The sequence below is a fragment of the Sceloporus undulatus genome, chromosome 2, assembly GCF_019175285.1.
Source record: "Sceloporus undulatus isolate JIND9_A2432 ecotype Alabama chromosome 2, SceUnd_v1.1, whole genome shotgun sequence".
In the NCBI taxonomy this organism is placed as follows: Eukaryota; Metazoa; Chordata; class Lepidosauria; order Squamata; family Phrynosomatidae; genus Sceloporus; species Sceloporus undulatus.
This window is the reverse complement of record NC_056523.1, coordinates 270,283,039-270,295,623: the sequence shown is the minus strand read 5'-3', so window position 1 is coordinate 270,295,623 and position 12,585 is coordinate 270,283,039. Positions and strand designations below refer to the sequence as shown.

General features: G+C 40.9%; 1 protein-coding gene across 1 annotated transcript in view; it reads right to left on the bottom strand.

Annotated features, from left to right (window-relative positions):
- PJA2 (praja ring finger ubiquitin ligase 2) overlaps positions 1-9,345 on the bottom strand; it is a 131,845-nt gene extending 122,500 nt beyond the window's left edge. The window contains exon 1 of the mRNA XM_042450081.1: positions 9,327-9,345. The gene's annotated coding sequence lies outside the window, so the exon portion shown is untranslated. The remainder of the gene's footprint in view (positions 1-9,326) is intronic.
- Positions 9,346-12,585: the final 3,240 nt, after the last annotated feature.

Here is a 12,585-nt window from a genome sequence, read left to right as displayed (position 1 = left end):
GGTATCCAGGATATACTAACAATTGCCATGATTGAATTAAGATGCATGGTGTCAATGGTGGCAGCAGCAGTTCAAGACTGATGGTGTCCAGTAGTGGGATTACAAAAATAAAGTCTCACACAGGGAGCATGGGGACAAGACACATCCATACAGTCCTCTTGGCTAGTGATCTAAAAAGTACTCTATCCAGGTGATGTGAGGAAAATAGGGCAGTGTCATGGTCCTTACCTCTTTGTTACACAGAGTAACCTCAGAGTGTGTTTAACTTAGTTGGTTCCCTTGTTTGAAATACTGTAGTTTATGGAGAGATGAAAACAAACTGTGAAATGGCTTGGTTTAAACTTCTGCAGAAAGCCAGTATGGTGTAGTGATTTGAGTGTTGGACTGGGACTCTGGGAGATCAGGATTTGAACCTTTGCTTGACCATGGAAACTCACCGAGTGAATTTGGGCAAGTCACCCTCTCTCAGCCTCAGCGGAATGCAAAGGCAAACCCCTCTGAACAAGTCTTGGCAAGAAAACCCCATTATAGCTTCACCTTGGTGTCACCATAGGTCAGAAACAATTTGAAGGTATATAGCAACGAACTTCTTCCCTGCCAATAAGAGGCTGGCAGCACTTTGGATAAAATGAAGCTTCCAGCTGTCTAGTAAGATCTTTTCCCTAAACCAGTGGTTCTCACACTGTGAAGCAGGACCCTCAGGGGAATGCAAGAGTTATTCAAGTGTGTGTGTGTGTGTGTGGGAGGGGTGAGACTTGGAGACCTTGAACTCCCTCTCCCTCCCCCTCTTCCTCCTCCTCTGCTTCCCAAACTTTTTTTTATCCTGGAGAGGAAGAGAAAGGTCAGGAGAGTGCTTTGAGACTCTGCCTGAGGGAGGAGAAAGAGGAGAGAGCTATTTCCTTATAAAATGGTAAAATATGAATATACATGGATGTGTGAACAAAAATACACACACTAAACAAGCAAAATATTTTTATTCATATATTATGTTGAGTAGGGGGGGGGCACTACATCCACACATGGATGTAAAGGGGGTCTCAAGAGTAAAACATTTGAGAACCATTGCCTTAAAACATAGTTCCTCATTTGCAACATAATCAGGAACTACAGTTATATTTCAACTAATCCATCGCCGTGAGAAAATGGGAAGCGTGAGGAGAGTGGGAAGTTCTGATTTTGTTAAATTGTAGCTTCGCCAGTAAGGAGTGTATGCCTCATCTAGTCTTACCTACATTGCAGATACTATGATGGCAATAGGGAAATTTATGTATTAATTTAATTAATATCTCAACTTTCTTCTTGTGTAGGACTCAAAACATCTTACAACATGAATTAAGACTGGATATAGTAAAAATTGTTTTCCAGCTCTGATAGTGGGAACAAAAGGAACTGGAAACTTTCCCAGTGATACCTGGAATGGGAATTAGTTCCCTTCTCTGTTTTAGGAGGAACACCTTGGGTGTCTTGACTTAAGAACCTTTATAGTCTCTGCTTGCAAAACATTGTCCCCAGATATAACATGCAAGGTCTGCTCATGATGATAGGTAAATGGGCAGACCAAAAGTCTGTTAACCTTTATGGACCAGCTTCAATCTGTATGTATACCAGAAAACAATCAAATATATTAATTATCAGCATCTATATACTTTCTCAGCTAAAAGAAAAACAAACAAGTGTCCCTAACAAGGATAGATGAAAATTACATGTGTGGCTACCTCCTTTTCCCTCTTGTTTATAGCCCAGCTTTTCCATTATGGCCACAGTACGTTACAAAGATTTTTCAGTTGAAAACAGTTGTTTATAACAAACATTGAGTGTGCTATTCAAGCGAGTGTTTAACAAAGGCTGTTAATTATACTTCCAATATTTCTTCTCAGAGACAAAACATTTTTCTTTTTAGTATCAACCACTCTAAGGGCTTTGTTATATGAAGTAGGTACTATGTATCGTTTGGCAGTTTAGTTTATAATGCAGGCTCATTACCATACTCATTATTGTGAATTATAGAACTTGCCTGGCTTGCCTTCATTAACCATCTGGCAGTTAAACACTGATTTGTGTTTATATTTTTAAACAGGAGAAGTTAATTTTAGGAAACTACCTGAACATCTACAAAAAAATGTCAATTTCATCTGTTTTCACCATATGGGGGAGGGGAAAGAGGTGTCCTTAAACAGCTTGCTCCCTAAGCAGATGCTGTTTTGTCTTTGTTATTTTTTAAAGGATAGGCTCAAGATGTTGTCATCATAAAAAGTTTGACAGCCGAAAGAGGAAAATAACTCCTCTCAACTAACCTTTTTCTTTGCCTGAACAACAGGTTTACCACACATGGCTTTGGGGTGTGTGTGTGAGAGAGAGAAGGAGAACATTTCAAGGGTTCAGTGCTTCCTGGCCTTGGCTTCCTTTGGAAGACTTACTGGCATTCTGCAATATTTATCTTTGTTTATAAACACACACCTTGAGCATAGGTCAAAGTATGACATTAAACACTACAACAAATGTTCCAAAATCCATTGCTTCCACGTTAGATTTCTAGGGGGCAGGCAACAACTTAAGATACTTCCAGAGCCAATTCTGCTCTGCCTCTCATCTCAACCTGACTTTGTCCAAAGAATTACTGTATTTTCCGGCGTATAAGACGACTGGGCGTATAAGACGACCCCCAACTTTTCCAGTTAAAATATAGAGTGTGGTATATACTCACTGTATAAGACTACCCCTCTTCCAACGCATACCAAATAAAAATTTAAAAAACATCAGATTTGGTAATTTGGACATGCAGGTACTTAGCAGGAAATCTTGTTGTATACAAAGCCCACTTGGATTGGTCAGCTCTCCCTGCCTGCCCAGCCCTCCTTGTCTCCAAGACTATCAGAGTGGTAGCTGCTTTCATACAATCGCCGCATACAGCAGGGATGTGTCCGCGGCCGTTTTTAAGCTCCCCCCACCATATGCGGCGACCGCAGATTCTCCAGTCCGGCTCTGAAGTTTCAGCACCTGCCCTATAAGATGACACCCAGCGTATAAGATGACCCCTGACTTTTGAGAAGATTTTCCTGGGTTAAACAATAGTCTTATACACCAGAAAATACAGTATATCTTGTTCTTCTGATTCTTCTTCTTGTTTTTTCCCCTTCTGATTCCTGCACCAGAGCATGATAATATCATTTTCAGTTAACTGAAGTATACCACCACCCTGCGACCATGATGATTTTTCCCTTCCAGAACAGTCTTTATCCATTCCCTTAGACATTGAGCGCCTCCAGTTGGGGCAGATGTGTTGGACATTTCCTGGGGGTTGCGATATTTGTTACTGTAATTCTAGGTTTTGGATTTCTTTCTTTTTTTTTTTTAATATCTAAATGATATTTTTTCTTTTCCCAGACTACTTTCTGGCAATTTCTTGCAGCAGCTGCAGCATTTTATTCCCACCCATAAGTTGATTTCTTTTTAATTCTGGGACATAACAGAAAAAAAATTCCCTTCCATGGGAGACTAGGCTGGCCTCCCTGTTTTCCTTTTGCAGGCAGGCAAAGCGTTTTTGTTTAAGCAGGCTTTTAATATGTGATCACTCTCAGGAAAGCTTCTTATTGTGTGTGTGCTGTGTTTATGTACATTTTTAACTTTTATATTTTATCAAATTGTATATTGTACAGTGGGGCCTCCGCATACATGGCCTTTTTATAAGCGGCTTTAAGCGTACGCGCTCAAGCCGCTGGGCGCGCGTGGGGCAGAAGGGGCGGCGCATCCCATTCAGTTGAATGGGCGTGTGCGCCTGTTGTGCCGCGTGCGCGCCTGTTGCGCCCCGCGCACCTCCACACCGCCGTGCACGAGCCCCATTGTTTACAATGGGGCTCGAGCATAGGCGGAAATCGCCATACACGGCAGGATCCGGAACGGATCCCCCGCATATGGCGAGGTTCCACTGTATAAATGAAATGATTTTAATTGCTATCAAAATCGTATTGGCAAGCTTTTAACCATTTTTATCTGTAATCTGCTTTGGGTCCCACTCTGGGAGAAAGGTGGCATGTAAACAAACAAACAAACAACAAACTGTTTACTCTCATTGCTCCTCTTTTTCCCTTATTAACTTTGTTAGTGTTATAGTACTGTAATGCAAGAGTGCATCAATGATCAGTGAAATGGTACTTTTATGTTGTAAGTCTATGAAAAAAAAACTGAAAACAAACAAGCTTCATTTATATACTGCCTAAGCAGTGTCTAAGTGGTTTACAACTGTAAGCTAACTTGCCCCCAACAATCTGGGCATTTTAGCAACATCAGAAGGATGCAAGCCTGAGAGTCAAGCTTGAGTCCTTTTGCTGGTCTTGAACTCCCAACCTTATGGCTTTGAGAGTGGCTGCAGTACAGGCATTTAACCACTGCACCACCAGGGCTCTCAATTCAGAGAGAACCAATGTTGCCCTTCAGATCATAGGACCACCTCAGGAATTCATGCTTTGGTTAGAAAATAACAACTTTGGAAAAGCCCTAGTGCAGAACCAAGAAGTCACTACGAACAGCTCCCAAAATAATGGAACAAGTGGAGACAACAGCAATTTGAAAAACTAAGGACCCTATGTTGCAAGAACCCATGCTTCTTTAAACCAGTCTGGAAGAGTGCATTGTTAAGCTATTGAAAGCCATCAGCGAATCTCCATAGGCTATAGCACACAAGCCCTGTTCACACAGCAGTCCCCGGGGGGGGGGGGGGGGGGGGGAAAAACAACCCAACCAGACCCCTGTTATCACACATCATCAGCATTATGTGACTGGGGTTGCTGCTGTTGTTGCACTCTCTTCCTGAGTCCCTTTTAACTCTGCCTTATGTTATACCCAGCATGCTTTTCAGTATCTTTATTATTTTATTTTTATTTATTTTTCTTTTAATCCATGCAATTGCAGAGCTATGTTATAACTGTGTCTGTAAAAAAAGTTAAAAAAATAATAAGAATAAAAGAAAGAGGAAGGAAATAATCAGGCTGCTTGGGAATAGTGAAGGAGAGAGAGGACAGGGGGAGAGAAGGGGACACTGACACCACATGACTGCCAATTTCACATCTGCCCTGGCAGCAACCACATCTGGGCACTTGTGCTATTGATAGCTCATTGATGGGTTTCCCCTGTCAATGAAAAGACACTGCAATCATGATTGGGGTGTGCAGTAGGCATTGGCATGCAATTGTATTGCCAAAGCTGCTTTTTTTTTCCAGGTGTACCCATGGTTTAAAAGCCATGTGTAGTGATCTCCCCTAATAAAGGGAAGGTGCTGGGCAACTTTTCTAGGATTATTAACAAGTCCAAGGCTCTGATCAGGTATGCTTTAGGTAATCTATGGGTCCAAACAGACAAGCCAAAATAAAGCTGCTTTGGGTCACTTTGGAGGTATGCTGTTTAAATGACACATGCATCTTAAGAGGCCAGAAGCTGCACCAAAGCTGTGCTCCAGTCCTTAGGTCTGGAGTGTGGCTTTGGCACAGCTTCCAGCCTCTTAGGATGCATGCATCATTTAAACAGCATATCTCCAAAGTGACCCAAAGCAGCTTTATTTTGGCCTGTCTGTTCAGGCCCTATGTGTACAATTTATACCAATAGAAAAATCAACCAGTGGTATCATTAGGGAGTGCAGTGGCACAGCCCGCTCCAGGTGACACTCCAGAAAAGGGGTGACACCCGGTCAGGCCCTCCCCCACACACCATTCCCAAGTGCCTTCCAGGTGGTCCCTGTCCCACGCACTGTTCCTACTTGCTCCCCATCCCTGTGTGCCATTCTCACACACTCACCATTCTTGCACACTCCTTATTCCCACATGCTGTTCCCACACGTTCCCCCACGTGTGCTGTCCCATCTTTGTCCTCATCAGGAAAGGGATAGATGGCACAGGGGGAGGGAGCACACACAGCCCCTGAAGGCTCCACCTCCCTGGAAGCCCCATTCATTGCACCGGGTGACACCAGGTGTGGAGACATAGATATCTGATAGACAAAATGGATTCAAAATCAATTACATATTTATTGCAATGTCCTCCATTTTATGTTCTGTGTCAGTATGAAGTTTGCAGTAATAATAGTTTGGAATCAATGGTGCCTTGCATTAACATTTCCACTTTTTCATGATATCTACTCTGTCTCAGTGTCTACTCATTTCCATGTCTTGCTGCAGCTCCCCAACCCACATCCCATGCAAATGGGATGGGACAGCGGACTAGAGAGAAGTGGAGTTGGGAAGGCCCCTTTGCAAAAGCACAGTTCTTCATGTGCACCTTTGGATGCAAACTCATGTTAATATCTCTTTGTTTTAATGTCTTACATAAGAGTAGCAATCTCAATTAATAGCTAATTAAAGCCATCTGATTTTCATTTTTTTTCACTTGACAACATTTACTGGGAACAGCAGGAAAGACACAAGGGTTGATTTTACTGCCTCATTGATGGTGTGAAATATAATCTAATTTAAACAAGTTATGGAACTGTTTTGTATGGTGTATAACAATGCTTTCAGTTTAGGATGTCATTCACACAATAAGTGCTGATTCTTAATTGTTAGTCTGTTAATCCCTGGCTCTGTCTTGTTTCCTAGATGTGATCAGAAGATTAAAAAGCTTAGTTTGCATTTGACATGTTTAAATGAGTTTAATCAAGAGACCGAGTCATAACAATTTACTCTATGGAAAGTATTCTGTGCAATGGGTTTTGATAGAACCTATCCATTCCAGTATTTCCTGTGCTGCTTGCCATTGGATGTGTGTATGTGCCTTCAAGTCACCTGTCCACTTACATCAATCTCATCAGGTTTTCTTAGGCAAGGGATACTTAGAGATGGTTGGCCAATTCCTTCCTCTAAAATATAGTATACAGCAACTGGTATTCATTGGCAGTTTCCCATTCAGTAGAGTGCTATATAAATAAATAAATAATTCAAATACTAACCCTGGTGTTGTCTGCAGTGCAGAAATAATCCAGGTTGGCACCACTTTAACTGTCATGATTCAATGCTATGAAATTCTGGGTCCTGTGGTTTTCTGAGATAGATAGCCTTCTCTGTCAGAGAGTTCTGATGCCACAACAAACTAAAAGTACCAGGATTCCATAGCATTGAGACATGGCAGTTAAAGCGGTGTTAAACTGCACTGTTTTTCCAGTGAAGATGCAGCTAAAGGCTGATCCTGCTTAGCTTCCAAGATCAGACAGATCTGGTGCTTTTGTCGCTGGACTAATAAAAATGGCAAAAGAACTAAAGGTGAACATTTGTTGCCAAACATGCACATGGCTGCTAGTATTTGAATACTTCAGTAGTTTGCTATGCTTGGAAAGAAGTTTTTTTTAAAAAAAAAATCTCCAAAGAGAGACTACATTTCAGATAGTGACAAGCCAAACTGAGCTTGCCTGAATGAAACGTTACTCATGACAATCATAATGCTTCAAAGAAGTCTTACTTTGACAAACTAAATTGTAATCGTTTCTGTTCATTTCCACATTTCTGTTGTAAGTAGGCTTAGCTGTTAATTAAGCTGTTGTCACCTTTACTGGCTTATTTGGACTAGCTAGTAAATGCTTCCATTTCTCCATCTTGTTCAAAATGTATTATTTCTGCTGTTCTTTGTAAAAGAGTCCATTACATGTTAATTGTGTTTGACATCCACTGCTGTTTCCATGTCAAGAACAGCTAATTTTGACTCTAAAGCAAATTGCTTGAAGCCTGACCAGTGCTGCTTTCAACAAATCACAAATTGCAGACCCATTCCATCCACATGCAGTTGTAGTGCCGAGTTAAATTTGAAATCAGTTGTATTAAGACTCTTTCAAGCAGTATATATTGTTATATACAAAACCTGTCCTTGGCTGTATCATCATTGGGCAGATTTGGAATACTGCCATTTTCCTGGGGATCAGTAACTATCATAGAAGATGATATTTTAAAAAATATTATTCTATTAATGTAGTTTTAATATTCCTTTTTACATTTTTATGAAGTGATAATACAATATCACTTCTGCAGCTTTGTACAGCAAGTCCTAACCCACACCTGCAGTACCATTCAATGTATAAAATCAAGTAAAGCCCAGGCTGAGGTACAAAACTCACTGCAGAGATAATCCAGTTTGAAACTACTTTAAATTTCATGGCTCAGTACTAGGGAATCCTAGGAATTGTAGTTTATTGTGGCACCAGTGCTCCCTGACAGAGAAGGCTAAATGTTTCACAAACTACAGTTCCTAGAATTCCTTAACATTGATCCAGGGCAATTAAAGCAGTTTCAAATTGTATTATTATTATTACTATTATTATTATTATTTATATTCCACCATTCTCCCAAGACTGGGATTCATGGCAGCTTACAACATTAAAAAACAAAAAAACCCAGTGTGTTTTGGATCTGGGTAACTTTGGGCAAGTAACAGTCTGTCAGTCTTACAGGATGGCAATGGGAAACCCCCTCTGAAGGAACTTTCCAAGAAAACCCCATGAAAGGTTTGCCTTAGGGTCATCATAAGTCATGACAACAACAACAACAAATTTCCCAGAACCTGGGGAGAAATTATTTAATGGATTTATTAAAGTACTAATTTGTAAGATTTCCCCAGTGTCACAGGATTTTGATAATCCTACACTTAAAAGTAATTATTTTAGGTCATTAGAGTTTGTTAGGGGCTGTCTGACTGGATGAATCCAGGATGACTGAAAAGTCACAGATTTTGTTCCTGTTCTTTCAAATTTTATACCAGGTTAAAATAAACCTACCTAGGGACCTGGTATGAAAAATGTCTGATCATACCAGAAGCTGGCAGAAAAATATTCTTGGATAAATAAAATCTGTATGGATCTCCAAAATAAAATCAGAAAGAACAGAAACAAAATTTGGACCTTTCTGATCTTTTAAATCTGTCTGACCAATACACATACTAACATATAAATCACTTCCTCCCAGCCAAGTGTCATACAACTATATATACCCCACATACTTCCATGCAACCACCCTCTGGATATGCCAGCATTGGGGCTTCAAGTGGGTTTGGCAGCACTCGATCCAGCTTCAGTAAAGGCTGCTTGAGCTGGGTTTTCCTGCCTGTCTGTACCCCCCCCCCCCATTAATTCAATGAATTAAATTATTTCGCTCATTTGTGTTAATCACAATAGTAAATCAATCTCCCAATTTTAACAGTTAGCATTAGTACATTATCTTTCAGATCCAGTGTTCTAAGTTGTTCTCTCCATGTGGACATCTTCAATTATATCACAGAAACCAATGCACCAGGTCTTTGAACTGCTTCTGTAGTTATAAACCAATGGCAAGTTTACAGTAAGGAAAGATTAAAGAGTACCTCTAATTTTGCAATTTGATCTTCACATTTCTGTCAGTTTTAGTTTTATCGTGACTGAGGACTAAATTCCTTTCGATAGTCTGTAACTGACTTCCATGCAGCAGCAGAAACCTTGGCAAGCAATGAGCTGCTGAAGGACTGGAGAAAGGCAAACCTTATCTCTCTCTTAAAAAACAAAACAAAACAAAACAAAACAAGAAAGATCCAGGAAACCACAGGCCAGTCAGACTAACCTCAGTACCAGGAAAAATATTAGGGCTGCTTCAATTCCTTCCTGTCTTTCTGCAAGTACTATATCTTGAAGCCAAACATATGAGGAAAGATTGAAGAAGCTGGGCATGTTCAGCTTCGTGAAGATAACACTGAGGGGTGACATGATTGCACTCAGGGGCTGTTACAGAGAGGAAGAGGCAGGCCTGTTCTCTGTTGCCCAGAGGGTAGGGCAAGGTCTAATGGCTTGAAGTTACAGAAGAGTAGTTTTAATTGAACAATAGAAGGAACATCTTGACAGCAAGGGTGGTTTGGCAGTGGAATCAATTGCCTAGAAAGTGATGGTGTCTTCTTCCCTGGATATCTTCAAAGAGAGACTGGACAACTATCTGCTGCGGACGCTTTAGTTGGAGATTCTGCATTACGTGGGAGATGGAATTCAATGGCCCATGAGGCCACCTTCCCACTCTTTGATTCTGTGTCACTACAATTCCTTTCAGAGTCCAGTGACTGCAAAAGAAAAAAGTGGCAACTGGAAGTACAGATAGCAAATTAGTATCCGGACTCAAACTGTTAGGATATAGAGTCACAAGGAAAATATACAGTGTGGGTTTTAATAGTAAGCAGGAATAAAAGGGTTACTGTGAGCCATAATGATTAGGCATTTAAACAGGAAGTGACATCTAAAAGACAGTAAACAATTGCTGTAAAGTCCTGTAGAATGCCACCAGTCTGAAAGGTCCCTCAGGAGGGTGGCTGGATCCTTTGTGACACAGAGGGAGAGGCAAGGCCTAGTAGGCCTCACGGAGCCTTTGATAGAGGAGTGACAAGCATTTTAGCTCAGAGGTGGTTGTTAATCGGGTCCAGGTAGTGGAATTTGTCCACCTGTCCTGATTGGGGTCACGTTCCCCCTGAAGGACTCAGTTCGCAGTCTGGGGGTGCTTCTGGACTCATCGCTTCAATTGATATCTCAACTGGATGCGACGGTCAGAAGCACTTGTTATCAGCTTTGGCTGATACGCCAGCTGCAACCCTACCTGGATCAAAGGGACTTTGAAACTGTAGTACACGCTCTGGTAACCTCTTGATTGGATTCCTGTAATGCGCTCTACATGGGGCAACCCTTGTACCAAACTCGGAAGCTGCAGATAGTGCAAAACATGGCAGCGAGATTGGTCGCTGGTGGTTCCAGGTCAGACCATATAACATCTATTTTGAAAGATCTCCATTGGCTGCCTATTTGCTTCTGGGCACAATACAAGGTGTTGGTTATTACCTATAAAGCCCTGAATGGTTTGGGCCCAGGTACTTGGAGGACCGCCTCTCCCCATATAATCTGCCCCGCACACTCAGGTCTGCAGGGAAAAACTTGCTGGAGGTCCCAACTGCAGGTTATGTGAGGACCTCGCAACGGGCCTTTTCAATCTTGGCCCCGAGAATATGGAATAATCTCCCTGATGAGCTCCGCTCCACCACATCTTTGGACTTGTTTAAGAAGAATCTCAAGACCATCTTCTTTTCCCAAGCTTTCCCCCCATGAGATGTGACTTTGGTTTCCCCCCTCTATTTGGTAACAACTCTGGCTATGTTTTTCTGGATTCCCCTACTCAGCTACTCGAGTATTAGTTTTATATGCTGTTTTATGTCTTGCTTTATCTGTTTTATTGATTATTGTAATTTTATCTGGATTTGTACGCTGCTTTGATCTGAATTGGAAAAGCGGGATAGAAATAAACTGTTGTTATTATTATTATTATTATTATTATTATTATTATTATTATTAGTGTGGATGGTGTCGATGTATATATTGTTTGTACACAGTGGAACGTCTTCTATGAATAAAAGCCTCATCGGAGAGAGGTTTACAGTGTCTCATTGCTCACTGAGAAAGGGAGAGGTGTTTCTCCAGCTCACAAGCTGCTGACTACAGTCATGAAGGTGGAAAATCTGGTGCCAAACGTTGACATGTTCCCTCACACGCTGCGTAACAACATCAGAAGCGTTTTAACACAAACCATATTTGAAAGGAGGCTATATTAACTATAAATCCACTTGGGTCTAAAGTACATATTGAGACAGATTTTCATTCCTTATGTCTATTTCTTGTACAGAATATCTTGAAGAGTAGGAAATTATGAGCAAAGTAACCCTGAGGATATGATGCTTAATCCTTCCTCCACCTCCTTTTTATTTAAAGGAGACTTTTTCAGTCAAGTCTCTTTCCTTGTCATGATGTTACAAATTTGTGAGTGCAATCTACTTCTCTAATTCCATGATGGTGGTGAAAGGCAAGCAGGTGCAGTTGCAGTGAAACAGCAATCAGTGAGAAAAAGATTAAGCACTCATTTCTTCTGTCCTGCTGTCCACTGAAATTCACTCCTGCTTTTTTCCTACAAGAAATATTTCATATTTACAGCCATAGTTAGCTTCACGTGGGTTAATTAATTTTTGGTGTGCCTCACCAGTGATTTCTTTAATAGACCTCATATGATTATATAGAAGAAAAAAGATAGCTGCATTAACTTACACTGGTTGGGAGAATACATTGCTAAATGCAGTGTAAAACATATATGTTTGTGATGGCCCCACCTTGCACCAGTATTCTCTCTTTTTCTCCTCCAGACTTTCTGCCACACAGCCTGTTTTTAAAGTCAGTCTATTCCCACTAGAATCCTCCTAAAATTAGGACCACATAGCCTATATTGTACTAGCCAATGCCAAATATGCTTTCCAAATCTGGTGGAAATCCATTAAGTAATTGCCATGTGATAAAGTAACAAGCACGTAGTTTAGCCTTGGGTTAGCTGCATGATGAAGCAGGCATGCGGGTCCTCTATTCCTGTCCAATGTGCAACTTCATTCATTTCCATCAATCCTAAATTCACAGTGGCCACATCCTAAGTATGCCAAGTTACTTAAGTGAGGTCTTTTAAATAATTGCACATCAATCACAGTTAGAATCACTTGGTAAAGGTCTATAAGCTAAATATGATAGTTTCCATGTGAATTTTACATTACATGATCTTAGCAGTATGAAGTTATTAAAGTA